Consider the following 26,836-nt stretch of genomic DNA (forward strand, 5'->3'; position numbering starts at 1 on the left):
AATAGAAAGTTTATTGAATGTTAGGAGCCAAGAAACACATAGCTGAGGAATGGAGGCTTTTCCTGGCTTCTGCTGCTGGAGATAAATCGCAGGGTTTTGTCTGGTTTGTCTTTCTTTCAATTCTTTAAACTCTCATTTGGACTATTTGTATGTCCATAGCGGTGTTGTTCATTTTGATTGCTCTGAGATTGAAGTTTTTCTTCTCTGCCCTTCAAATTAATGTTCGTGTCAGTTTTTAAAAAGCTCTTTTATTTCTCTTCCTTTACACATCTTTTCACATCTTCTTACAGCTCCTCCTCCCCCCACCTTTTTCTTTTCTTCTCAGGAACAGCCTCCAAGTTTTCCTCCCCTATGGCTGCTGCTACTACAGCTTGAATACTTGTGTGGAAAGTCTCTGATGACAAAGAAAGAGGCAGAAGAAAAAGAAGGGGGAAAAGAAAAGAACAAGAACCTCAGGTGATTTTCAGACCTCGATGGGGAGCTCAGACATCTTCACTGCCTCATTGACTTTCTCTCTCTCTTCCAACCTTACTTGGGAACATCCCTTTTGTTTCTCAACTACATTTTCTGTTTCCCTCCTTGTGCTTTTTCAGAGGGAAGAAGAATGGAGCAAGAAGCACTTAACTTCATGACACCTGCTGATTTTACACACTGAGCCTTCACTCCAGCCTGGGGAGGAGACAGGGCACAAACCACTCGGAGAAGCAGATTTGAAGCGCAGCAAGAAAGGGCACATGGTAAATATTTGGAGAGGCTTTTAACATATTGGGAAGGTGACTGAAAAGGAATTCACAAGACAGAGGGTTTGCAGGAAATCAAATGTGCTAAAATAAATACCACGTGCAGTATAAAGGGTTAAGTACCCGATGCTTACAAATAGAGAGCAGGCTGGGTGCATCCAAGTCGCATTTGATTGCGCTTATTTATCTGTATTGGTTGTCTGCTGCCGCAGGCGAGAAAAGACAAAAGAGAATTGCAGCATTTTGACTTGTATTTACCTTTTCCTACCTTTTTTTTTCCTCTTTCTTTTTTAAACAAAGGAGGCTCAGATAAGTGACTGGAGCATCCCTGGGTCTAACAGAACAGCACCGGCTTGCATGGATCCAATCTGCCCAGACAGACACCGCGCGCACTTCTTCCATGTTTCTATTCATTACATTTTGCTCTAAATTTATATAGCCAGTTAACCAGTAGCTTGCACGGACCTGACAGCAGCACCTTCCTGTGCCTGTCTATTTAATGGCCTGTCAGCAGTACCATTATAAAATCCCCTTTTTATGGATGCATAACACAGTCATAAAAATGTGTTTTTCCTAGCTTCAGAATTGTCCGACACGATTTCATCTCCCGGAGCACTTTATTTCAAAAAAGTAGCATGATACAATGCGTGATGAAAATATATTACCAGCCATTTCACACTGATCCCTGCCTAACTCTTCCAAAACAGAGGTTCTTCTTATAAGATTACCGGTCCTCAGCCACACTGAACACAAAACTCTTGCCTCTGCACGGCAGCTCTGCTGTGTGAGCGTGGGGCAGATGCGAATAAACCCAGCCCGTTTGCTTGGAGGGGCTCAGCACCCACCCCAGCTGGATCTGCCGATCAGTTTAGGAGGGACCAAGCTGTGTGCCCGCAGGAGGTGACCTACTGATGAAAAGGCAGACGAGTGACAATCCACGGCTGCCACCCACCTGTTACACATGAGGCTCCCCACCGGAGCATTTTCACCCTCCTGTGCTAATCGGAGCAAATAGAAACAGGTATCATTGAGCTCAGTGCAATTTGTAGTGTCCAAGCAGGAGAAATTTATCCCTATGGTGAGCCCTCCATGCTAGGGTCAGCAAATCCCCGTGCTGGAGGCTCTAGCAGCATTTAGGTGATGCTCAAATTGTGCATCAGACTCCACTCCTCAGGGTGCATTTTTTTCCTTTGGAAAAGCTGCTGTGCAGTAAGTGCATGTAGGTTTTTTTTCTCCTCTGCCCTGAAAAAAACTCTAGGCCTAAGTCCCAGAATTTGTCCCCATAATTACTAGTCCCAGATTTACAATTTTATCCTGTCTCTTTAAAGGCATTCAAGAACCACAAGCCTTGTTTCTAAAGATCACAGGATGTAATTTTGGCTGCATGGATGTAAAAAGCAACAGACAAGCAAGCCAGCCCTTCCACTCCTACCAATAACAACCCATGGTTTGGGGGATTTATTTATCTCTGTCTCCCGTATCTCCCAGCTGATTTTAAAACCAAGCCATTCCCAAATTGCATTTTAACCTCAAACAACTACAAGACCCAGAAACATAACTTCAAGAAAAAAAGAAAAAAGAAAAAAAAGGGGGGGGGGTAAAAAGAGCATAAATTGCACTGTAAATAAAACATCTGGTTTTGATTTCCTAACATTAGAGACCTAACTCTTCCTAAATGTTGGTAACTCTAAACTCTCTCTGTCTTTGATGGATGAGCTGGGCTAACCATGGTCAAATGAAGGAGTGGCATTTTTCCTGCTTCTGGCAGCACAGCGTGTCTTTAACCTATTGCTTAAATGAATGCTCCCTGTGAAAAAACACATGATAAAGGACGCAAACCCACAAGTAAAGCCATGCAAACTGTTAACGCTTTCTGACCAGACAAGCCACAGGACAAGCTGTACAGAGCATTTGCCTCGTGTGCAGCCCCATCTATGGAGATCCCGCTTCCTGGCCTGAGCTGCATTTTATATTCGAACAAAGGCAAAGATATGCCCCATGAAATGCTCAGTACGATCAAAGAGAAAAGAGGTCTCAACCCACGTTAATGGCTTCCCACAGACTTGACGTAAAAAGCTACGTGTGTCCATGGGGACAAGGCTCCACGTGAGGCTGAGGCCATCCACTCCTGAGGGTTTTAGCCTCTGCTGGTGCAGAGCACGTTTCAGTTCCAGCTGTAATAAGATGAGTTTCTTCTGCATCTTTGTTGCCTGACAGAGAGGCCACAGTGAGTGCCTGCTCAACAGCTGGCAGCAACATTTTTCTTCTCACTGGTAAGCATATTTGGACACTTGATTTAGTAGAGCCAATAAGGGCCAGCTACATTATATGAGGCAAATAGGGAGAAGTGTAAATCCTCCTACCTGCATGACCAGTTTCATCCCACGTGCCTAATTATTCAGACAATCTCCGAAGACTTCTTTTGGGCAGCTTTCGTCATGCATCTTCTGAGCTCTTAGGCTAAATGTTTCTTTTACGGCACTCAGTGATGTGGTTAAAAGGTCTAATCCAAGCCTATTTCACAAGGTTTGCTTTGTACACGGGGTACGTCTGTATATATATATATTTCAAATTTGAATTTACAGTGGCTACTCAATGTGTTTAGAAATTTTGTACAGTAGATAAACTCTAATTTCAAACATAGCCTGCACACTTTCTATTGGAGAACATACACCTAGGAAATTCTTCAAACATGATCACCATGCATAAACACTTCTCCGTTTGAAACTGTTTGAAAGCAAATAAACTGGAAATTTATAGGGCTACATTAAGACACAAAGTTTACAGCACCGATGTATATGGATAATAGCAAATATGCCCCAAAGCACAATGTCACTGAAAGGAGAACCTGCATTTCCCTGCAAAGCAGCTGAAGGACAGTCAGAATTAAAATGTTTAATATATATTAAACTTTCTGAGGAGGGGAAATAGAGATGGAAGTGCCAGGCTCTGCTCCCTGGTAACTGAATGGGATGCATGGGAATGGCACAAAGCTGTACTGGGGGTAGTTCAGACTGGATATCAGGAAAAAATTCTTTGCTATGAGGGTGCTCAAACACTGCGACAGGCTTCCCAGTGAGGTGGCTGATGCCCCGTGCCTCAGTGTTCGAGAGGCATTTGGCTAATGCCCTCAATTAGATGCTGTACCTTTTGGTGAGCCCTGAAGTGGTCAGGCATGTGGACTCAATTATCTCTGTAGGTCCCTTCCAACTATTCTATTCTGTATGTTCTGAGGCTTTTATTTGGACAACTTTATTTCCAAATAACTAGAATGCACAGCTCACAGTTGTTTCACGAACATTTCTGATTGCTATAGCCAAAGAACGTGAGTTTTTGTCCATGCTGTGCATTTCATGAGATAAGTCATTCTATAGACTCAAGTAAAAAAGAACAATTCTGCGGGCCAGTTTACTCTGTAAAATATTCTGCCTAATCCTTGTAAAAATAAGCTTCATGCTAATCCTCCTGAAAGCAATTGGAGACGACTTTAAACATTTCTATCACTTTTTATTAGCTTTAAGCCGATCTAGTTTCTCTAATTTTCATCAGGTTTATTAGGATCTGTCCAGATATCAGATTTTTATAGTTGATCTGGTTTTATATAAAACCCTCAATCTGGTCCATTTTAATTTCCCAAGCAGACATCTGTCTTCATCCGCATCTTGTAAAGTACTAAGCACCTTCTTGGCCCGTAATTAATTAGAAGCAATGACCTACGCATGAGGTAGTAATAGCATCCAATTAGTGGAAATGTATGATGCTTGCAGAGGTATTATCAGTCACATCACAGTACAGAGAGATTTGCCTGTTCATGCTGCATGTCCTGGATGCGATGTACCAGCAATCTGTAGCCATGACAGAGCGCTAGCACAGTTTAAAAAATCCTGCCCCTTGGCCTGATCTTTTCAATGTGAATTTCTAAAGACATTCAGATGCTAATATTTTTTCGCATTTATGACTGCCATCAGAAACTCTGTATCTTCAAGCTTTAAATATGCTTGCCATCAAACTCATGGCTGTAAGATAACCATGGAGGTTTGTTAAACATATGAGGCTAGAACCTGCTGGGCACAGGAAAGCTTTGAAGCATTGGCAGCTCCCCTGTGGAAGAGCTTTCCTTTCCTGAACAAAGCTGGGAACCAGTCCTGGAGGCCAGAAATCCCTCTTACCCAACTGGGGGCTGGAGTTGCAGTACGACCCAGTTCTCAACAACATACAAATTTCCAGCAGTTTTTTGCTGCACGTGTACAGAGCCTGTGGAGTCACATGAGAGGAAACTTCGCTCTCAGTCGTAAATGACCTGTGTACTCTATGATGCTTTGCAAATGTTTTGTTAATACAATCCCACAGGAAACAGCAGGAGTTGCACGTGTGTATCTGAGCAAAGTTTTGTCTCAATGCTTTCTATAAGACTTAGACAATGACAGGGAAAAGCCAGTAGGAAGCTCAAACTTACAATTCTCTGCTTGATAGGAGAAGAGCAGGCATAAATTGTAACTGACAGGGAGAAATTCAGAAATTAGTCACTGAAGTACTGAAATGTGGGGATGTCTGAGATGATGAAGATCGCTCTTTGAGTATCTCTGAAATATGTTTGCTTGCTCTGAGAATTCACTTAATTGCAATTCACCGAGGCTGTGTCTCTCCACTAGTCCTGTATCAGCATCCATAAAAAGCTGGAGTGCATTCAGGCTGAGTACGCTGCCATTTGATAGAGTTAACACGATCAGCTAGTGAACTCCCGATATTGATTCAAAGAAAGATGGCACAGAAAAGACCTGGTGCCAAAAGATGGAACCATGCTCGACAAGGGGCTGGAGCAAGCAGGCTACTCCACCAGGAGGCTGAGCAAGCTGAAGCCTCAGTGCCTCTTGAAACCTTGGTCACAGTGGCTAAGGGAAGGCCTGATGTCCACCACCGTGCCTCCAGCTCTGCTACCTCACGCAGACAGGATGGAGCCAGGACTCTGTCACTGCCACCACACTGGCTTCGCAGTAGCGTGGTGGGAAGGACTTGCATGCAGGAAAAAGAGGATAATAAATGTTTTCAATAATGGCCTCAGGTCTGACCATAAGTGGTCATTAAAATTGGTAAGGAAGAGTGCTTCTTATGTGCATTTAGAAAGAGCTATAGCTGTGCAGAAGGGAAACTCACAAAAACTAGCCCATGTTGCCCTGTTTACATCCTGTCACCCCATGCTTCCTGCTAATTTGATGATTGAAAGCACCCCCTGTCATCAACATGCCAAGAAATTCTCATACAGTCTCATCCCATAAAAAAAATCGTCAGAAGCTTCACATTGATTTTAATGAAAGCAGAAAATGCCTCTAGAGAACAAAGACAACACATTTTTAGACTCAGCTTTCATAGATTTTCACTGCTTTTCCTATGGTGTGATATCCAGAAGGCTGTAAAAGTACACGATTACATGGTCACACTTGTTTAGGTTTTAACTTCACCCACACTTATTTGTCTCATTTGGTTTTTAAATAAGATTTTGAAATAAGGCACTTTAAGGCTTTCAAGTCAGTACTTAACATTTAGATTTGTTTAGACTGAGTATAAATATTTATTTAGACATAGTTAGGCTTATGTCAAATAAGAGTATGCAGCTAAATTGACATAATCATTCAGTAACATTAACCCAACGTGTGAATTCAGACAAGCCTTTGAAAAGTAAAAGCATTAACAGCGCACCAAGATTTGTGGAATAAGAATGAAATGAGAAGATGGTGAGAAGTCATTTACCTTCATAATTGTCTTGAGAAATTGGCCAGCCCCTGGGACAGAACCCCGTAGTAAAACCACCCAGAGGACACAGGGATATGGAAGCTGCCAATGACTGGGAATGGGCAAAATAATTGCCTATATTTGGTGCATTTGTTATTTCATTGAAATAATTGATCTCTGATGCTAAGGACAGCAACAACGGTGGGATTCAAATACTCCACACATTAATGAAGTCTCTTGCTCTCTGGCAATGGGTTTAAATGTGCCTACTCCCGCTGCACAGCTCCTTCAGCAAGAGACAGTGGTTTAATATTAAAGCAGGGCAAGTGTTCAAATTGAGGAAGTAATAATTCACAGAGCAAAGCAAGGTCACCTTGCTGTCTCACCAATATGTAAAGTGTGCTCCCTGCCACAGGAAAAGCTACAGGAGTGGGCCAGATCCCTTCCTCCATAAAAACAACAACAACAACAAAAAATCCAAGGCAACTAAACCACTGATTTCAAAGGCCATTGCTCGATCTGAGTACATCTGGAAAACTGCAGTGGGTCAATTAGGTGATTAAACAAACACCTTCCCCCTCAAAAATAGCTCTGCTCAGCAGGAACATTGTTTGCCTATTTGAAGAAGTTCCTTAAATTGTAATGTCTTTTTCATATCCTTCCAGTCTAGGTCAAATCCTGAGAAGAAGCTTAGTAACTGCTGACAAAGCTGTTTGCCACATTTTGTGTTAGATGGCTTTAGATTTCTCTCTGCCAGGCACCCGAACTGCCGTGCAACAGTGCGTGCCACATCCAGGGCCCCTCCTGCGGGGCAAGAACAGAAACAGAGCTCTAGGAAGTGCACTGGATATCTTACCGATGACGCAAATGTAATTTGTTATTAAGGTTTCAATTAGCTTTTAAGCAGCGCTGTGACAGGAGGAAAAATACCTGCTTGGAAGGAACAACCACCTTGGTCTAGAAGAATCAGAGGTCCTTGCCCCTTCCAGCACTACTTCTAGGCTTCAGGGTGGAATGGCCATAAATCGGTGGGCACTGCATATAGAGAAACTTCTTAATTTCTTGTATGAGCCAGGCCTCTCTATTTTATACATCCTGGAGTATTATAATATTATTCACATACAACTCCCAGAGTGGTCTGGTTGGCCTGACAGTGTTCAGCACTTTTATTAATAACGCTTTGTTTGAACTTACTGGGACTGCTATTTGATTTATGAAGTCCTTCGCGAGCTTCGGACTGATTTGCACAAACTCACTATGATCTGCACGTAGGAATTGCTTCACCCAGCCCTGAATGAGTTGGGTGACACGGTACCTATTGTCCTAGCACCACCAACCCTACCCAGTAACATCTTTTGACATATAACCTTGTCCAATTAAATAAACAAAACAATTTAGATACACAGAAGGTACTTATTAGGGCTGGATCATGGCCAGCTCACTGAAGCAGGAGCACCATTCTTTGAAAAAAGCTGTATGTCGTTTAGCAAAGTTTAATGACTGGAAGCTTTCATGAGCTTTGCACCGCATCGCATGTGGTGATGGGACATCCACGTGTATGGCGCTCCCTTCCCACCACAGTGGGCAACAGTCGTGAGGTCTTGGGTAACGCTGTTTTTTTAAAAAAGATGTTTGAAGATAAATGGCTTTCTAATGGCTTTTCCCTTTTAAATGGCTTTTTTCCCTCTAAATGGCTTTTCCCTTTTAGCCTCTATCTTAACCGGACCCTATTTATGTGAATCAAGAATGGCTGAATGAGAATTCAGAACCGTGATGTCACTGTTTCACCGTCTTTTTTCCTTTCATCTCAGGGAATTACCAAATCCTGCTTCTTACAGAAGGATTTCAGTTGTTTTCCACTTCTTTGCCAGGGACTTTTTTTTAATGGAAGACAAAGTAGAAAGAGAGGGGACAGTGAATAAGAGGATGAGATAAGTTAGAAATAAGTCACTTCCTAATGACTACATGACAATTACTAGAAACACTACATTAGTACATGGTACAGCCTTGATACCAGAGCCCAATGACAAAATTTGCCCAGTGGCAAAATGGTCTAAGCTCTTCTGTGTGGATCCGGGGACTAAAAGACACTTCCTTTTAGCCTATTTAAAGTCTCATCTTTTTCCCATATAAACATGAGATCTAGGGCATTTCTAACTCAAACAGGCTCCCAACTGATCCTGTGCCACTGTTCCCCCCTCCCACCCACCCTAAGGTCTTCAACGTGAAAAGCTCCCTGACCTCTTCCAGAAGGAACAGGATGCAGCAAAAATGAATGAAATATTTGTGATGGCCTCATCCTCTCCGAGTGTCCTTCCAAATCCCAGCCCTCCGTTGGCCCTGTGCTGAGCATTTTGTTCCCGATGTGTTTAAAGGAGGCCTTAGCATTAGTTTTGCTTACTCCAGTAAGTCACTCTTCAAATGCCTTTTTAAGCCTCCCTAAGTGCACTCAATCTTTTAAATTCAATCTGCCAGAGTTAAAGATCTCTCCTAATTTTCTTTATTAGGGCAGGACACCAGCTTTTTGAATGATGCTTCTCATTCCTAATAAGCTCCCTGAGCACGGCACAGACGCTCCACCTCTCCTGCTCACTCCCGGCCCTTCACCAGGCTGGTGCTGGCTGCCCCTCGGTGCCCCCTGCACGGCCCGGCCTCCCATCTGCCTCCAGGGCCCCAATCCTCCCTGCAACAGCCTTCCTCCTTTTACAAATCCTCCCTTCCCCTTCTTTTTTTTTTTTTTGGAATGCAAACATGCTAAAAAATAATAATGAAGTAAAATAAAAAATAATAATGAACAAGGAAAAGAAGGAAACTGCTGCACGCAGTTCCGCAGCCGCTGGGTGCAGCCGGGTGCAAGCCCTCATGCAGCTTGCCACAACTATGAGTTTTGGGTCACGATATCGTCCTGTCACGATGCCGAAGCAGCCATGGTAGGTATGGTGGAAGGCAGAGGGATGTGGCCCTCTTCCAAAATCTACAGTCAAAGCCACCATGCCAGTGAGTTACAGGCAACTGCTGCGGCCTTCTCCCCTGCCAAAACGCCTGTCAGCAAGAAGCTCCCCCAGACATGAGGTCAGTTTACTCACCATTGAACAACGTCGTGGTGTACGTGGACAGCTGCTGAGAGGAGGCATCCAATTGTGACTCTTGAAATGATTTCAGTAAACTTTTTATGATTTGTTTTGTTTTTTCCCACTCACGGTTTCGATTAATTAGACAGAAGCTCCCTTGTCAAATGAGTGGTCCTTCCCTCTCCATTTTCATACCTCAAAGAGAAGGCTATTCAAGCGGCGTAGGTACTGTTAAGATTTGAGATTCCATCCAATTAAACATCGATACAGGAGGAAAATTATCCTTTTAAGAGATTACTAACAGCACACTGGTTTCTGTTGTCCACATGGGATCCTGAAAATTGACTGGCTGCATGGAGCTTGACATTTTATACTACTTCAGCGTAGAAACGGAGCAGAATTAGGAAACAATTATTGATAAGTATGCAACTGTGGCACCATAAAAGCCCCACGGGTAGGACCAATCTAAGGGGAAAGAAATGAAAAAACAGCTTTCACATTTTTTCCTTTTTTTGCCTTGTCTGCACAGTTGGAAATTTATTCCCTGCTGTTTCATATTTCCTATACTGATTAAAAGTGTTACCTACTGCATTATTCTCTTCGAGGCCTGGATTTTCCAGGTGAAAGCATCATTAGAAACAATGAGGCTGAGGTAGAGAAATGGGGCCAAATTGAAGAATTCTTTAACTATGTAAGTAGTAAAATGTATTTTTCCACATAACGTTTTAGCCACGGCAGAAATTGCTTTTCCACATCAAAGTTGAGACACATTCAAATGAGTACAAGAACCTCAAGGATAAGTAAGACATTTACATTTTTAGGAACAAACAGACTTGCAACAAACAATCCTGGGTATTAATCCTGATCAAGACCAAAAGCTGTTTTTCTAGGAAAGATTCTCAAGATATATTTGCCCTTCTTTCCCTGCAGAGCCCTCAGGGACTGACAGAATCTACTATAGAGTATCTCAAGAGAGTTATGCATCTCAGCACAGGAGAATATTCAGAAGCCCAGCCACTTTGAGCTAAACCTCTCACTTTCTCATCTAGAAGAAACTCTTCCATAGATCATCACTTGTCTCACCACTATTCTAGTCATTTCATAGTAATTGTGCTTTAGAGGTGATAGAAGCAGGTTGTTTCTCTGCTGGCTTGTTTCTGCCTAGTACAAGTAAGCACTAAGTATGCCATTAACTTGCTCAAAAATGTAAACAAGCTTATTTTAGTGATAATGGCAAAGGAAAATAAATACACTGGATTCAATTAATGCTGATGTTGGAAGTTGTAGTAAGAAGTCAGCACTTAAAACTTTGCTCACGCTGAGATTCCACAAACTCCCAGTTATTTTATCCTGTTTACATTGTGCATTCTGGCAGAGAGGTGACCCACATAACCTTCACATTTTTGTCTTAAACTTACAGTAAAAAAAAAAACAACAAAACAAACCAACAACACAAAGGGCTCAGGTAAAACATTTTTTGACTTATGATAGTCCTGCCAATTGCATTTGTAATTAGTGGTTGCATCGAACCACCACCAATAAATACTTTTTTTTTTTCTAACATTAAGTTTTAAAAAGTCATGTCTAGATAAAATGTTGGGAATCAGAGTCTTCAAAAGTGCAGGAATATGCTTTTCAGTCCTGGTTTTAAAATATGAACTTTAAATAGAGACAAACAGGAAGTTAAAATAACCCATGAACTTTGCTTCTCTTCTGCGAGTCTCTTACAGAGTGCTGTATTCTTTGGACAGCACTTAGAGGAACATTTCAACACCCCTTAATCTGCCGCAGTTTTACTGTCTATAAATGGGTTAAAATATGTGGCATAGCTTATAATTTTACAGCTTCTTTCAAAGAGGCATGCATGAGTTTAATTAATTGCCCTTGGAAGGAAATTGGCTAATTTATTCCATGTTAATGGTTGCATGTTGAAATAAACCATTCGAAGCCCTTTAACTGCAAAAAATGAAAGCAGCATTCCTAAGGTTTATTCGTCATACCAGAGCTGTTCTCATAACTTCTGCCTATGCATACCGTTAGTTTCTGTGTTTTTTTTTCCAATGAAATTCCCCAAAATTCTGGATCTTGCAGAAACTGAACTACCTTCTCCTTGTCAGGACTCAGCAGCTCTGCTCTTTTTCTCATGCTCAAGGCTGTCTGGGAACCTCAGACTAAACACTATTATATTCATCTCCCCTAGAAGCTCAATCCAGGATTTAGAGCACTTAAACACAGCAGTGGGGATTGCTGCACTTAGAAGCCAGAGCCACCTCCATTAAGAAAGAAATGCAAACCTGTGGCAGGAGGGAGTGGAAGACAGAGAACATGCTGATAACGCTGCAGTGTTTGTACAGTAGCTCTGTAGCTAGAACGCTTTTTTAGGAATTGGGAAATCTCAGGTTCAGGCTGTTGAGTGCACCCATCTGCACCCATCTCTCTAATGCTTTGCTACCAGATGTCTTTGTGCCAAAGGGGGCTCCTTGATCATCTCGTTTAAAGAACACCCAGTGCTGTACAAGAAACAGTGCTACATATAGGAACAGACAGAGGGATACCTGACTCTTAGGGCATTGATCTGGGCTCCCTGGTGCAGGACCAGCTTGTGCATTTTACCCGGTGATTAAGGCAGAGCATTTAATCCATGTTCAGAATAAGAACCAGATCTCATCTCTTCCCCCTTCTTTCTCTTTCCCTTCTTTCTCAGGCTGAGGAATGCAATGAACTCAAACACCACACTTCTTCACAATGGATGTAAAGGGAAGGGCACTATCATCAGCACCATATTCCTTGTCCAAGATATTTAAAAAGAAGAGAGAATGAGCCTTGCTCCATTTTTATCCTAAAGAACAACACAGGGGATCTGATTGTTCAAGGGACCAGGTAATGAAAAGTTTGTTGTGTGTGTCTCTGTGCATCCAAGAATGGGACTGGGAAAATCCCTAAAAATAAAGAGTTCAAATACATTTTTCTCCTAGGCATTCCTTGCTAACTATCTTGGGCATTCCTGCTTTGCATCCTGGTTGTTCGTGAATCATGCCCTGATGGGCTTAGAACACCCCACAGAATCATAGAATCATTCAGGTTGGAAAAGACCTCCAAGATCTAGCTCAGCCTTTGCAAGAACCCATGTAGGAACTGGAAGTGAAGGCACCTTATCTGAGGCTGCTGATTACACTTGAATTAATCACTGCTCTGAGCATTACAAGCCCACATCCTTCTGTTGGTCTAGCCTTATGTCTGGTGGGATGAGATAGTACTAAAAAACCCCACAAAAACAAACAACCATACAAGAAAAAACACTTCATGTACTGGGATATGCTGTACTTCTTAATTCGGTACTATAAAACAAAACTCCGATGTCACACACCCCATATGAGAGTATAACCTGGAGCCCTTATTTCTTGTCTCAGATGGCAATACATTTTTATCCAGCTTCAGTTATTTCCTGCTGCTGTAGAAAACCCATGCTCTCACAACCAGAGCCATGAAATACTTGTCTATGAAACAACTCTGCCTTGAATGTTTTCATGAGGAAAAAAAAAAAGATTTGGGAACAGCAGGGATACAAACATTCACATCTTTTAAACTCTGCATCATAATCTTTATGACATGTTTTATCACCAACTATCTGTAAGCTTTTACCAGGATAACAGTCTTTGCCTTTGCAATGGCTCCCACAGTAGTCTTGAGTGAAAATGGGGAGAGCTAAGATGTAGGAGACTAATATTAGAATTATGTGGAATAAAAACAAGGGTTTACAGTCTGCAAATGGAAATCTCAGCAGTAAGCTATGAAAATGCTGGATGCTAGGGCTGTATATCAGTGAACAATATCCAGAGTTCCTCAAATTACACAGGAAACGTTTTTAATAGGCAAGGTACACGCAGCTCTCATTTGCCTACTGTGTCCCTCTTGCAGCTCCCCCAGTAAGCCCAGAAGTCCAGAGATCATCAGAGCTCTTGCAGGATAAGAGCCACGAAGCCTCGAGCCTGCGGTGTGCATTTTTCTGAGGGTTGCCATGGCGATCTCCAGCACGCTGATCCCCAGAGAGCTCCGCTCAAAATTCAGAGGGAACCAAAGCAGGACAAAGAAATGACACCCAAGCAAAGGCAACAGGGAAATTATGTATGATAACCTATATAAATACTTCCACACGAAAGCTTTCAGAAAATAGATGTGTTTAGAATTTAGAGGTCTGGAGGAAAGAAGCACAGTCGTCACAGTCCAAACTCTAAACCAGGACAGTCTATTGAATAAAGCCAAGAACTGCTAGCCCTGTCTTATCTGGTGGATCACTATTTGGCACAGAGCAAATTCTCAGCCTCTGTACTACAAAATCCTTATTTGTGCAGTAATGACAGGACAAGGGATAACTAAGCAGCTAAAAAGATATAGATGTATTTAATAATGTAAGACTGTACAGCAGCAACATTTACTAGATAAAAAGTAAATGTCAGATTTTGGTCAACATTCCTTTTCGTTATTCCATGAAAACAGTTAATAGAAAAAACTCCCAAGTATTTGAGCAATTTAAATTCTCACCAAATGGTTTATGTCATCTGTTGGTTCTTATGCCAGTTACACTCTGTTAATGCATTCTCAACAAAAGAGTATTAGATTTGTCTGAACATGAAAGCAACACTCTGTCAAGTGATGTATGATCTCAATATATAGTCGAGAAACCTGTTGTATGGTCCTTTCACTCCTAGCATACAAAAGCATGATCTGGCCAGGTGCTGTGATACGGTGGCCATTCACAAAGAAACAGACCAGTACGAGGAGTCACTCAAAATCTGGGCCACGTCAGATACGCCACAGTCCAGAAATAATACTAAATGAGAGTCAATCAATGTTTTGCTATTAGGCAGCATGTTTCAGCCAGAGCTTATTATCAGACACTGCCAGGCACTTTTGTGCACTAAAGAGCTTTGAGTTAATCCCACATAGGTTGATGTTCTGCCACTTGCGTACAGCGGTTTCTTTTCACAGAATATGCAGTATTCTTTTTGTTCCTACCTGGACCTCTTATTACTGTTACAATGGACATGTCATCATCTATGAGATCTTCATGTATATCCGTAATCACATTATGACAAGCTGCCTCCTCCGGAATGAGCATGGAGCTTTTCAGTCAGATCCTCTTCAACTTTCACCGAGTCTTTACGGGTTGCTACAGTTCTAACCACTTAACAGCCTTGTTGTGTCCCCACTCACCGAAATTTGGTGTGTAGTCTGTCACTTACGGCTGCAGGCAGCACTTCACCTTCTGTCCGTCGGTTTGTGCCTGGTGCCCTGGTGGTGTGTTGTACTGACCCTCATCACCACGGAAGGTGTTCTGGAAAGTTTGGTTTCTTTAGTATATTCCCATTCTCACAGTCCTATTGACGGTGAGCATAGAAAGGGCCGTGCAGAACAAACATCCATTTATATATGAACAGGACACTCATTTATATGGACATTCGTCAATGACCATTTGTACAGTGCACAACACCGTCTTAATACATGTGCCTTTCTTAACGCTAGTCCCTCCATTAGTTTTGCTTTGCTATCCAGTCATCAAATGAATTCTCTGTGCTTCCCCAGACTGTCACCTGCCTGGTTTTCAAATTAGCAAATGACTAAGAGCTGCTGGCTGGAGGAAGGACTGAGGGAGAGATCTTACCATCATCTTCAGCATTTATCATCTTATCTTAGGCTTCTTCTCTCCCAAAAGGTGCTGGTAAGGACCCCAGTCCTTACCAGAAATCAGCAGAGCCTCCAGGCGAGAAGGCGAACCAAAAGCCTTTACTCCAAGAAAATCCACTACTTAATGCTGCTGTCCACAGACATCATAAATGCCACCACTGAGCTAGCAGGCTGTGCTGAGCCGGTTTCTCTCTACTGACTGTAGCTGGCTGCCTTTTCTTTAAACAGCTTCTGGAACACTTGTGTCCCTTTTTTTTCCATATGCTTTTACTTTTACAGAGAGTTTGCAAGCTGTTGACTCCTGACGAGGAGTGCTACAGCTTTTGGACATAAGCATTCTCGATCTCCTTTAACAGTGTCTGATGTATTTGCTGCATATACTGGTATTTCTGCTCCCTTGCAGGTAAAGAACTTGAACTTTAACGAGATCCCTACAAAATCACTGATTGCGGTAGGCATAATATTAAGGTTCTTACTCTCTCATACCTTGATCCCTTCAGGGAAGAGGTTTTATTTACCACGAATAAAGATGAAGGCTGACAGACAGCCTTCAAATCAAAGCACAAGCCAGAAAATGTCTGATTACTCCCGGAAGCAGCATTTAACAGCTTAACTTAGTCTTTATTTAGATATTATTTTGCATATTTCACCCATAATGAAAGCAAACTTGTCGTGAACAAAATCATTTGGTAATCTAATTTATCAGCATCACTCACACACTGACAGACAAGGATTTTAATAAAATTTACACTTATGACATCAATTTGTACTAATTTCCATCTCTTAGATGCTTACGCATTTTATGGGGTTGGTGAATGGAAAAAACAGAGACCCTTGTGCAATTCCAGCCACTTCTAGAAAAACTAGTGGTAAGGTTTAATGTGCATCTGCTGAGAGAATATACTGAAAAAGCTCTGCTTTCCTTATTGTAACAGCATGCACTATGCCACCCACTACTCGTATATGACAATATTTTACACGGATACCACAACTCTTTAAAGCGTGGGGACGAATTAACTACACAGGGGCTGTCAGATATTTACCTTGTCCAAGAACATTAGATGTATTAGAAATGCCAAAGACAATAAATGTAGTTCAGCTTCAGTAAAGGAGTTGGCAGAACACGACGAAAAGCATCGTTGCAGAGATGCTTGCCTCAAAGTCATCTATCACAAAACATTAAACCTGTCCCCGCCTTCTCTTTCCTTTCCTCTCCCCAGTTATTCAGCGACTGCAGTCACAGGCAAGGCTCCTGTCAGCTGTTCAGGAGATGCAAGAGGAAGATCACAGCATGCCTAATACCTCACTTGGAACACCTCCTTTTTCCTCTACTGTCCCACAAGGTCAGAGTTTCAGTTTTATCTAGTGAATCAGACAGCAAGCAGCTTGCCCTGCCCTTCCCAGGCTGTCCTGCCATTCAGTTCAAAGAAAGATCCTGGGTAAACGTTATCCTTTGCTGAACATCTGGGCAGAACAGTGGATACCTGATTCATCACCAAAAAGAAGCTATGTTGCCTCTAAATGCAGCAGGCATTGCTCTGAAGGGAATGTCTCTGCTTTGTGCTGGTACTGGAAAGCAAGAGGAGGTGTGAACACACTCACAGAGCTGCTCCAGCAGAAACTTCCCATTTTTCAGCTCCTGCTCAGGTTGGTTTTCAGCTCCCCGCTCAGACTTGAGGTTTGGTTGCACCCACGCCTATGCCACCCATGGAAGTGGCAGAAACAAGCAGCTAGGGGAGACGGGAGATCCAAATAATCCTGTGCAGCAGCACTGTGGATCGGTACCCAGTGAAGTGACAGTGTAAACATGTCCTGACACAATTCAAGTAATGTAACTTCAGTAGGTGTCCTAGAGCTGGAAAAAGAAATGCAGTCTCTCACCTTGTCAGAGAAAACAGGCAGGCTTGCAGGGAGAGGATATTATCTCTGCTCATTCTCCTTTCATGAGAATAAATGACTGCGTTGGTATAGGATGACAATTTGCAGGGTACCACATTTGCTTACAGTAATATGTTAGTATATTCAATTTTTGCTCAAGTCATGAAAACGAGATGTATTGGAACATTTTCCTTTGTTTAGTTATTGGTTTCCATCCCCGGTCTACATCATATACTTCTTTTCCTCCCGGTCTTATACACACTTCAAAGACATATTTTCAAAGAACCATTTCTCTCAGCATAGCTTGCCCCCCAGCTGTAAAAGCTTTGCACACATATATCTCCCTTAGGAGAGTTAACTTCTTTGTGCAGAGCTCCTTTAGGCAACATCTGCAATCATGCAAACAGGTAGAAGGTTCCCATGTGGCGCAGCTCAAGAAGGAAACATACACATCCTGCAAAGCAAACCCAGGGTAGCCCCACAAATATTTATACACCAGATAAAATCCATATCCTGCAGCTTGGGCCACTATAAACAAATGTTACCCAATATATCTTTCAAGTCAATCAACTGAAAAAATCACATACGGATGGATGGCCTGATCTCAGTTCACCCAAGGGTATGAAAAACCTGGGAATGCAACAAATCAGCTTACCCCTGGGTTGCTGAACACATGCCCCTTGCCCTCCCAGCACTTTGGAACAGGATCTTCTTGGCTTTGGGACCCCACAGACCTCTCTGCAGTCACTCCATGTCTGGATACTTCTGGTGAGGCATTGGCAAGCAATGCCAGCACTGGCAACCAGAGCACACACCAAACTAGCCCGTACAGGTTTCTCCTGTATGAAATATATAGCTCAGGCTTTCTAAGGACACTCCACCATCCCTGACAATGGTTCTAATGTACGTTTTTGCTTGTTATGACAGAAACAGGATTGTGACCCCTTTTTTTCCACGATGAGTACCCTGAACAGCCAAACGTGCAGCAGCCAATGGTGGAGATGTTTGGATGTGGAATTGATGGGGAGGATGCTGAAGTCAAAGCCATGAGCCAGCTTTCTGTTCTCAGTGAGAGGCCCCCAGCACTCCCTGTGATGTCCCCAGATCCATGTGGTCAGAGGATTTCAGCAGAAAGGAGAATAGGAAGAGGGTGTCAAGAGTAAAAATCCCTGTAACAACACCCATAATGGATACCATGGTTCATTAAGTCATTGCTTCCACAGGAGGAGCAATTTTTTATTTTTTTTTTTTAGAAATAAAGTTAAACACAGCTCTGTGCTTATATATGAAAAATAACCAGCCAGACTTCTCAAAGCTATGCACACCTTAGAGCAACCAGTACCATCATCCCTCCTCCAGGTTCAAAGAGCAAAAACCTAAAAACCATGCTTTTTGAACACACAGGCCTAGCTTTGAAGCAAAGTGTGTCAGGTCCCTTTAGTGGTCTTGAAACTTCCAGCCACATTTTCAAGAAAATACTGGCTGTGTATAAACACTGGAGTTACGATGTTTCGCAAACTCAGAAGTTCCCAGGAACTGTAGCTCGCTACAATTCATTAAGAAGTCACAAATTCAACTGATGTCATTTTAAGTAAAACCAGCAAGGATAAACAAGACTGTATTTTGTGTAGCTTTGGAAGATAACTAAATCATTTTTTGTTTACTAAGTCATTGACTTACTGACTGACACTAGGAAATTTGATATCTAACACTAAATATTCTTACTTCTTGTCATACTTGGTGACATTGTGCTTGATCAAATCGAGTGTTACAGCAACAAAACACTAGAATACTGTCTGGATGTCCAAAGGAACAACTATTTTTAAATGTGTTTTTCGCATGTATTGTATTAACTGAAACAAGGCTGAGGTTTGCCTTGAATTTAGCCCTAAAAAATTAAGCGGACAAGTATTTAATTCTTACTTTTATCCTTGTTAAATCCTTTAATTAAATATAACGTTAATTGAACTAAGGATTATTAAAGAGGTTTTTCTCAACTAATACATTTAAATGCATTAAAGCTGGGAGAAAAACAAAACAAGAACACAAGCCAGCCTTATAAATAGATTCATACAAACAGCATTAAGAAAGTAACACCCTGCAAGCACAGGGCATTTTTTCGTGTTTGCTAGCACAAAAGTAACAGCAAAGGTTAGGAGCAGCAGAGGTGGCGTACTCCATACAAATCAACGTGTTAATGCAAACTGTCTCCATTTAGCAAAGCAACATATCAGCTCACACATGACAACTGCTTGTACAATATTGTTATTGTCAAGCAGCGGGATGAAGGGTGAGAATGGTGCAGAAGTCCTCCAGCACACGGTACGCAGACTGTATGTCTGGGGAGTCCCATAACCTCCTGGCAACCAGGGTGTTCCTGCTCCAAACCCAAGGGATCAGCAGAAGAGGGCTTCAAAAGAGCTTTTGCAGCCCTGGGCTGAAAGTCATGGGCTGAAATCCCCATGGATGGAGCTGAGAGTGGCAGAGGCCACTGCTACAGCCCGCAGGGCAGAAGAGAGCCATGGGGCAGCTGGCTTGGGGGGAGCAGCACAGAGACCCCCCCTCAGAGCCCTGCTCCCAGGTTCTGCAGGCTCAGTGGAGTCAAAAATTAATTAGACCTGAAGTGACTGGGGAGTCCTAAAATTGTTCATTTATTAGCAATTGCAGAGTCACCACAGGCACAGCATTCAGATGCTTGCTCTGTACCAGCAAGCAGACAATGGCAGCGATATTGACAGTAAGAAAAGTAGCAAACGGCGCCCTTAGTGCTTGTTCACTCACCTAAATTTCAAAAGAAGGAGGGTAAAGGAGCTGATTTCACCAACTCCACCAACAGCAGCCACAGGAAAGGGCTCACGTTGGCCCAGAATCAGAGGTTTATGGAGACAAAACTAATGTAGCGTCTGAGAATGACACTGTAAATGACATACAGAGTCCAGAATCAATGCTAGAATCAATGCTGACAACTGATTTGCAACAGTTCCCCCTGCCTAAGCTCACAGCATGTTTCTTTTTCCAAACAGGGACAATTCTTGATTTCAGTTGTCGAACAAAACCAATATTCTCATTCCTGTGTTCCCCAAAAGGGCTCCAGAACCTGCTTCTTCTATGACACCCCATGGGCTGTGCTTTAGTGGAGTTCAGTGTTACGGGAGTCCACGCATCTCTTAGCTGGTGGATTATGAGAAGGAAGAAATCTGTTACAACGTGGATGATAGCAAAGCAGTTGTATTCACCAGCACTTACAAGAGGAGAAGTACAGGTAAGGTACCTTCAAAAGAAATTTCTCAGTGAATCTCATTACTGCATGCCCCCAAGACTGTGATAACCCTGCAACTTCAAAATCATTAAAAAAATAAATCATTACTAAAAATTTAGTAGCACAAACAAGTGATGTGAAGCCCTATCCTAGCACCTCCACCTCGTCTGCTCTGTTTCACTAGGTCGGGTAAACTGCTTTTTGCTTTCTCTTGATCTCCACAGGATGCGGCAGTCCTTGCCAAAAATAACTATGTTTTAATTTTCCTTCAAAATTCCCTTGAAGACGCCTGTGCTGTTTTAATGCCGGAGCATCACACATCCCTTTAATCCCTGCCTACATATTTTAACATTTCAAACACATGGTTATTTATAAACGAAAAGCCACCAGGGCTTTGGTGAGGTAAAGTGGTTTAGTTGGGACTGAAACTGGGGAGGGGTCCGGGAGGGTTAGTCATCATTTTCTGCTTTCAATCCCTTGCTCCTCCTCTGGTTTGGACCTTGTTATTAGCAGCAGCACTTTCTCACTCTAAGCAGGGCCAAGATGGCAAACAAGCCCCCTGCATGTGAAAGCGGGACGCTTCCAAGCACTAATTCAGCCGTGCGACCCTGCTCCAGGCTGTGCAATCAGCTGAGACGCCCTTTTTTGTAGTCTAGGCCTTCCCCTCCTCGAAGTGCCAAAGCCCTCCATGGAAAGCCTTTGGCTGCTGTTTTGTTTGCTCCCACCTGCTCCTGCAAGAGTGAGAACAGACGGGACCAAAGCGACCCCGTCCGCTGAGTTTTGAGGGGTATTCAGGGTATTACTGACACACCAAGCAGGTTGCAAAAACTGTTGGGAGGGACAAAGCAGGGCACTTGAAAACCAGCAGCACTCCAGCTAAAACAACACTTGGAAACAAGTCTCACTGCATACTGAAGGGGACGCAGCAGTTGTTCGCAATCCCCTCTCCTTTTTGGTTGTTGCTGAACAGCATGGCTAAAATTTGTCCTCCGGCCCAATTATACCACTCTGCTGATGCTGTAACAAAAGGAGAAAGAGCCATGACAGAAATAACAAAGTAACCTACATTTCTAATGGCAGCAACAGCGGGACGTAACAAAATTAACTGCCATCACATGCAATTTTTATTTCCACTTCAAGCACCCTCTCCCTCTTTAAACGCTCCTCCTGCAAAAAAAACCTTCCCTAAACTGAGCCTCCCAAGCCCAGCTACACCTCAAGCCTGCGGCAGCTCCTCTGGGAACCAAGCAATCTTTGGCCTTACCCTACGAGAGCTGGGCAGGGCAGGAGCCTGAGCCCAGCCTGCGAACCCACAACGCGCTGCAAACATCCAGCTCTAGAGTTTCTAGGGGTGCTTGAGTTTTAAAAAGGCATCTGCCTCAGGTTCAGCTGCTATGTGCAAAGTGTCGGTACCGAAAATACTTGCATTCAGATTCAGAAGTGTGAATGCGCTGGAGCTCCAAGAATTATGTAGGATAACAACAAGAACATGCAGAACCGCTGAGAATTAGACTAGTTATTTGGATAAATTAAGTAGGTAGCAACTGTGAAAATGCTGATGCTAGCCATTATTTCAGCTTCTTAGGCTATAAATGGAGATAATTTTTACTTACCTGACAGGTGTGTCATGAGAATTAGCTAATATTGACACTTTGATCTTTAAAGTGCTCTGCCAAATATTAATTAAGAAAGGATTGTTTTGCACTTAAAAAGGTAATGTTTTGGAGTTAAATTTGGTTCCATCCCTCTCCCAAAATAGTAAAGAATCTACTGTTTGTTTTTCTACATATTCCCCAGGAGATTATTTTGGAGAAGCATGAGACAGACAGACTGACATGAACAGTTGTCTGCATTTTGTTGCAAGAATCTGCTCTCCTGCGGGCCTTGTAGCCAGACCTGTAGACATAGCTCAAATGTTACTGAACAAGGGGAGAAGGGAAACTGCCCATAACAAACACCTGTTTATACCTCACCTACGAGTATTTCTTACAAGGCAGGTCTCCAACACACATATGAGAAGCTGAAGATATCCAAGTGCTGCAGCTACTGGTAAAGTATGGCCTCATTTCTCCACAAGGGAAAGGTGCCAACACATAGGCAAAACCGCAGTACAATTTCCTCTGTAGTCAGTGACACGAAACATGTCCAAAGCTATGTGATGCTTCTGATACACGTGCCACCCATGCACGCTGCTGCCAGAGACAGTGAGCAGAGCCCTGCCGGAGGAGTCGGCTCTCTCCCATTCTCTCTGTGCTCAATAATAAGGGCAGGACTTCCACCGTGGCGCCCTCATTGCAAAGATCTAGGAGCAAAGGCATGACATTTGGCCTTTACGTAGCCCAGTGAATATGAACTCATATTAGAGGGAACTCAGAGATTGCGCTTGATAGCATATGGGAAAGTAGAAGCACAAGTCTCCAAATAGGCTGCTCTGCACACCCCAGAGAGATCATTACACAGGGCTTTCCTGTGATTGCTGCCACCAGTAGTTACAGCCTGACCTGGTGTCACAAGCTACTTGTGGTGGCAGCACGGGAGATCCTCTTTCCTTGATCTGCCGCAGTTTTTTGTCAGCCAGGCAACACAAAGATGACAGAGCCAAAGGGAAAGGAAAAAAAAAAAAAAAGACAGGCAACAGGTACTGAAAGAGATCTCAGAAAGCACAAGTGTGAAGATAGATGTAACTCCTGCCTACTTCCCCCAAACTCCAATTAGAGACTTGGGTTTTGGGGTGAAAACAGAAAATTTCTACCAGAGCGTTTTGCAACGTGCACATCTCATTCTCACCTGATGCTCACGATGCACAGAAGATGCTGAACAAATGTTATCCGGCGCTTCAGCAGCTTCAGTCCTACAGATCTAAAGACAGGTCTCACAGGTGATTCTGGGGGCTCAGCCTGACTGATTGTCACTCAAAATTTGCTACTTAAAGGAACTTAGGAAAGTAGAAGAACTTAGGAAGGTACTGATAACAGTGTCTTATTATTTCTGTAACACTGCAAAGCTAAATTCTAAAAGCAAGAAAATACTAGAAATGAAGTTCCTTATGTGAATTGTTTCCGATAGTCCCTATGATGAGACTTTTTGTACCGTTCCCCTGCCTCATTTCATGCATAACACAGACATTACTTAATGAACTAGCAGCTCTTCAATATTTATTTTTCTCCTCATTATCCAGTGTGACTCTCTGCCTTATTTACCATGCTATCCAAAGGCTGCCTGGAATTATTTATAGTGTTCATGATACAAGAGCCAAGTCCTTATAAACAATAATTAGTTTTACAATACCCAGCTGGATCTTGAAAGTAAGGTGGACATTCTGGAGATGGTCATTGCTTTTTAGCAACTACTTTTTATACCAGTAAGCTTAAAAAGGATCTCCATAGACTTTTCAGAAGGAACCTGCCTGCCAGCAAGCAGAGCTTAGTGAGAGCACGTGACGTGACATGGTCCTCACCCTTCAAAAGCGTGTTCGAACCAGGCTATTTATGGTGCCGGTGCACACATTTTACATAACTAATGTTGAGAACAGCGAACAAAACTCCCCATGCTATGCTGAAGACTTATTCCGGGAATCTCAGATTACAAGATGAACAGCAAGAACCTAATTTTGGCATCTAATTAGGGCTGGGTGTTCTTCCCCCCCTTCCCTTTGCACTGTGCTCTACTTGACGGTGCCTGCTCCCCACTCCCTAACTTGCACCTCCCCTTCCCTCCACTTGCATTCACTGCCTCAAGGTTATTAGGATGTATCATCAGCATAATGCAGAACAGTTATCAGCTTATCATCTCCTCCAGACCATTTTACGTTTTTCCCAGCCTTTCCCTACTACTTAAAAAAAGATGAAAAACAAACAGAGAAGTCACTCTCCCCATCTCTACTCTCCTCCTCCCCAGGTGAGGAAACACAGCAAACCAACATTTCCCAGATTCCTCCACTATCCCAGCTTTGGCTTTCAGCTCTATGAAAACAGTCTGGAAATTTGTTGGAAAAGAACGGGGAAAAGAAGTTTTCTGAAAGTTTTTTCCACTTTCTGGCTTTATGGGCAGCTAAAGCCCAAATCCTGCCAGCTATCCTACTAAACCTAAGCTAAACTAATGTACTTCAAACCCAAGTTTAAGATTTCATTTGCAATTCTGACTAAAAATAATCATTTTATTTAGTATCTCGATGTGTTGAGTATCAAAGAGGATGGCCATAAGAGGAGATGCTGGATCTCCTGGTTTGGGGGCTCTGCCTCCAGTTTGTGAGTGACTGCAGGTTGAGCCACTGCTCTTCTCAGTTCCTGGGAAGTGATCATATTCCCTCTTGCTGGCTCCATGACTGTTTATATGAGGATGTCTCCATAGCCATGTCTGAGATACCAGACCAAAAGCAGATATGAAAAGGTATTTTTTCTCCTCTCTGCCTATACTTGTTAATTTCATGTTACTCCCCAAATCCCAGCCAACATGAGGCCAACTGATGCTTGGAAATTATTCGGTAGATATATTCAGAAGGATAAATCCCTACTTTTCATGTCTGATAGTTGCAACAGACAGATCAAAAAGAAGGTTTTCATTTAGGAACTCAGTCTACACATCCACAAAATTAAAATATCAGAAAAATAAGATCTACAGGAGATTGTATCCATTTTCACATCACGGACAAAGTGCTAGTATCCAACCTACCACATAGTTGTTTTTATTTCTCTGACAGTTTCATGGCCAGACAGTAATCACATTATCAATAGTCTATCCCCACTGAACTTCCTAAAGTACAGCTCTACTTCACATATTTTATTTGTTTTCATATACACAGATATATGAAATGACATTTTAACTGGGCTGTTATTTTTAGAATTCAACTGATAGTGAAATGGCTGTCTCCTGTTAAACAAGCATAAAAAAACCAGGACACAAATAAAGGAAGTCTGAATATTCTGCTTATTTCATAATTCTGAGGGAAGTGAAGATAAACGAATATTTTCCCAAGTTTCCCAGGAGAAACAGTCAAAGATCGAGTTGGTAAGAATAATGTGAAAGTAACTCTAAGAAAACTTTTACATGGACAAACTCATCACACACACATGGAACCGATCAAGAAGTACCACTGGCTATAACAAGGTCACTCTAGAGATGTACTTCCAGGGCCCTGAAGCTAAATTAAAGTTATTTTTGATTGTGTGCTTTGATTTGTTCAATACACACTGGGAGGTCTTAAGGATTTAGTTTTACATCTTATACAGGTTTCAAGCTGGGCCATTTACCAGTAATGCAGAGAGTAAATGCACAGTCTAGTCTGTAAATCTCTAGCTTAGGTACTAAGCTGAGACGTTGTCAAATCTTGGGACCCTCATTTCAGGAAGTCCGGTATCAGCAGACAACTCTATAGAACAGACAGATTTCACTATTTTCCTGTAGTAGCTCACTGTTTTGGTACTATTTTGGTCAGTTAGTAATTTTAGAAGACGAGTTTACAAAAAGCCATAGCCTAAAATTAGAAGTGCCCCAGCTCGTTAAGACTTTTAAGAGAGGATCACCATCCTACTTGACATCTAAGTCATGAATTCTGTACATAATCCAGCATTTGGAAAGACTTAGCTGACTGCTTCCAAACTCATCAGGCAAGCTCTGGGAAATGGAAGGTGAGATCGTGGGAAAAATGTATTATGAAAAAAATACTGGAACAAATCTCTGGCAGCTTAAAGTTTATGACTATCACTACTCTGCACATCAGAGCCACTCAAAGCCTCCTGGGGTATGACTTGCAAAGATAGGTCTTTGCTTCACACACAAATATGTACGTACATATGCACACACACAGTCATGGAGTTCACATTATTATGAAATACAGCTAGGGAAAGCAATTACTTTAAGAAAAATAATGGGGTATTCATGAGCAAAGTAACAGTTTCAAAAGGGTCTAGAAAATGAACCAAAGCTCTTATTGTTAGAGAACTATTGACTCCAGGTTTGAAAAAGTGACCTCAAGTGAGCAATGATGCACTTAGCCTGGAACTTGCAGCCGCTGTATTTCATTCTAAATTGAATTGCCAATCCACAGTGCAATCTTCTTCTGCTATCAGCTCACATCTTTGGGGCAAGTACACAGAAAAATACTGTATAGTGGCTGCTTTATTCCAAGTTAGACTAAATTCTTTTGGAAATGGAAAATATGTCTGCGTTACAGAACTTAAGGATCCCCCTGGGTACGTATACAGGGGGTTGTGTTTTGTTTTTTTTTCCTTTTAAGGGCACTTAGTGACAACTTCATGTTGACATTTTTCCTGCAAGCAGTTCATACGCATGCAAATAATTTTGTATGTGGCCCCGTTAGTAACATTTTTGTATGCACTGCCTACAGACCCACATTTAAGAATACATATTAGACATTTTATACCTCATACGCACATGCACAATATTCAGATCCAGCATTCTCATCATGTCAAAAGTACGATGTTTAGTCGTATTTTAGGTAAATAAGGTTGCCA

At 42.3% G+C, this 26,836-nt stretch overlaps 1 protein-coding gene across 8 annotated transcripts in view; it reads right to left on the bottom strand.

Moving 5' to 3' along the window:
- PLXNB2 (plexin B2) overlaps nucleotides 1-26,836 on the bottom strand; it is a 259,762-nt gene that overhangs the window by 88,761 nt on the left and 144,165 nt on the right. The window lies entirely within an intron of this gene.

The sequence above is a fragment of the Anser anser genome (genome assembly GCF_964211835.1).
Source record: "Anser anser genome assembly, chromosome: 1".
In the NCBI taxonomy this organism is placed as follows: Eukaryota; Metazoa; Chordata; class Aves; order Anseriformes; family Anatidae; genus Anser; species Anser anser.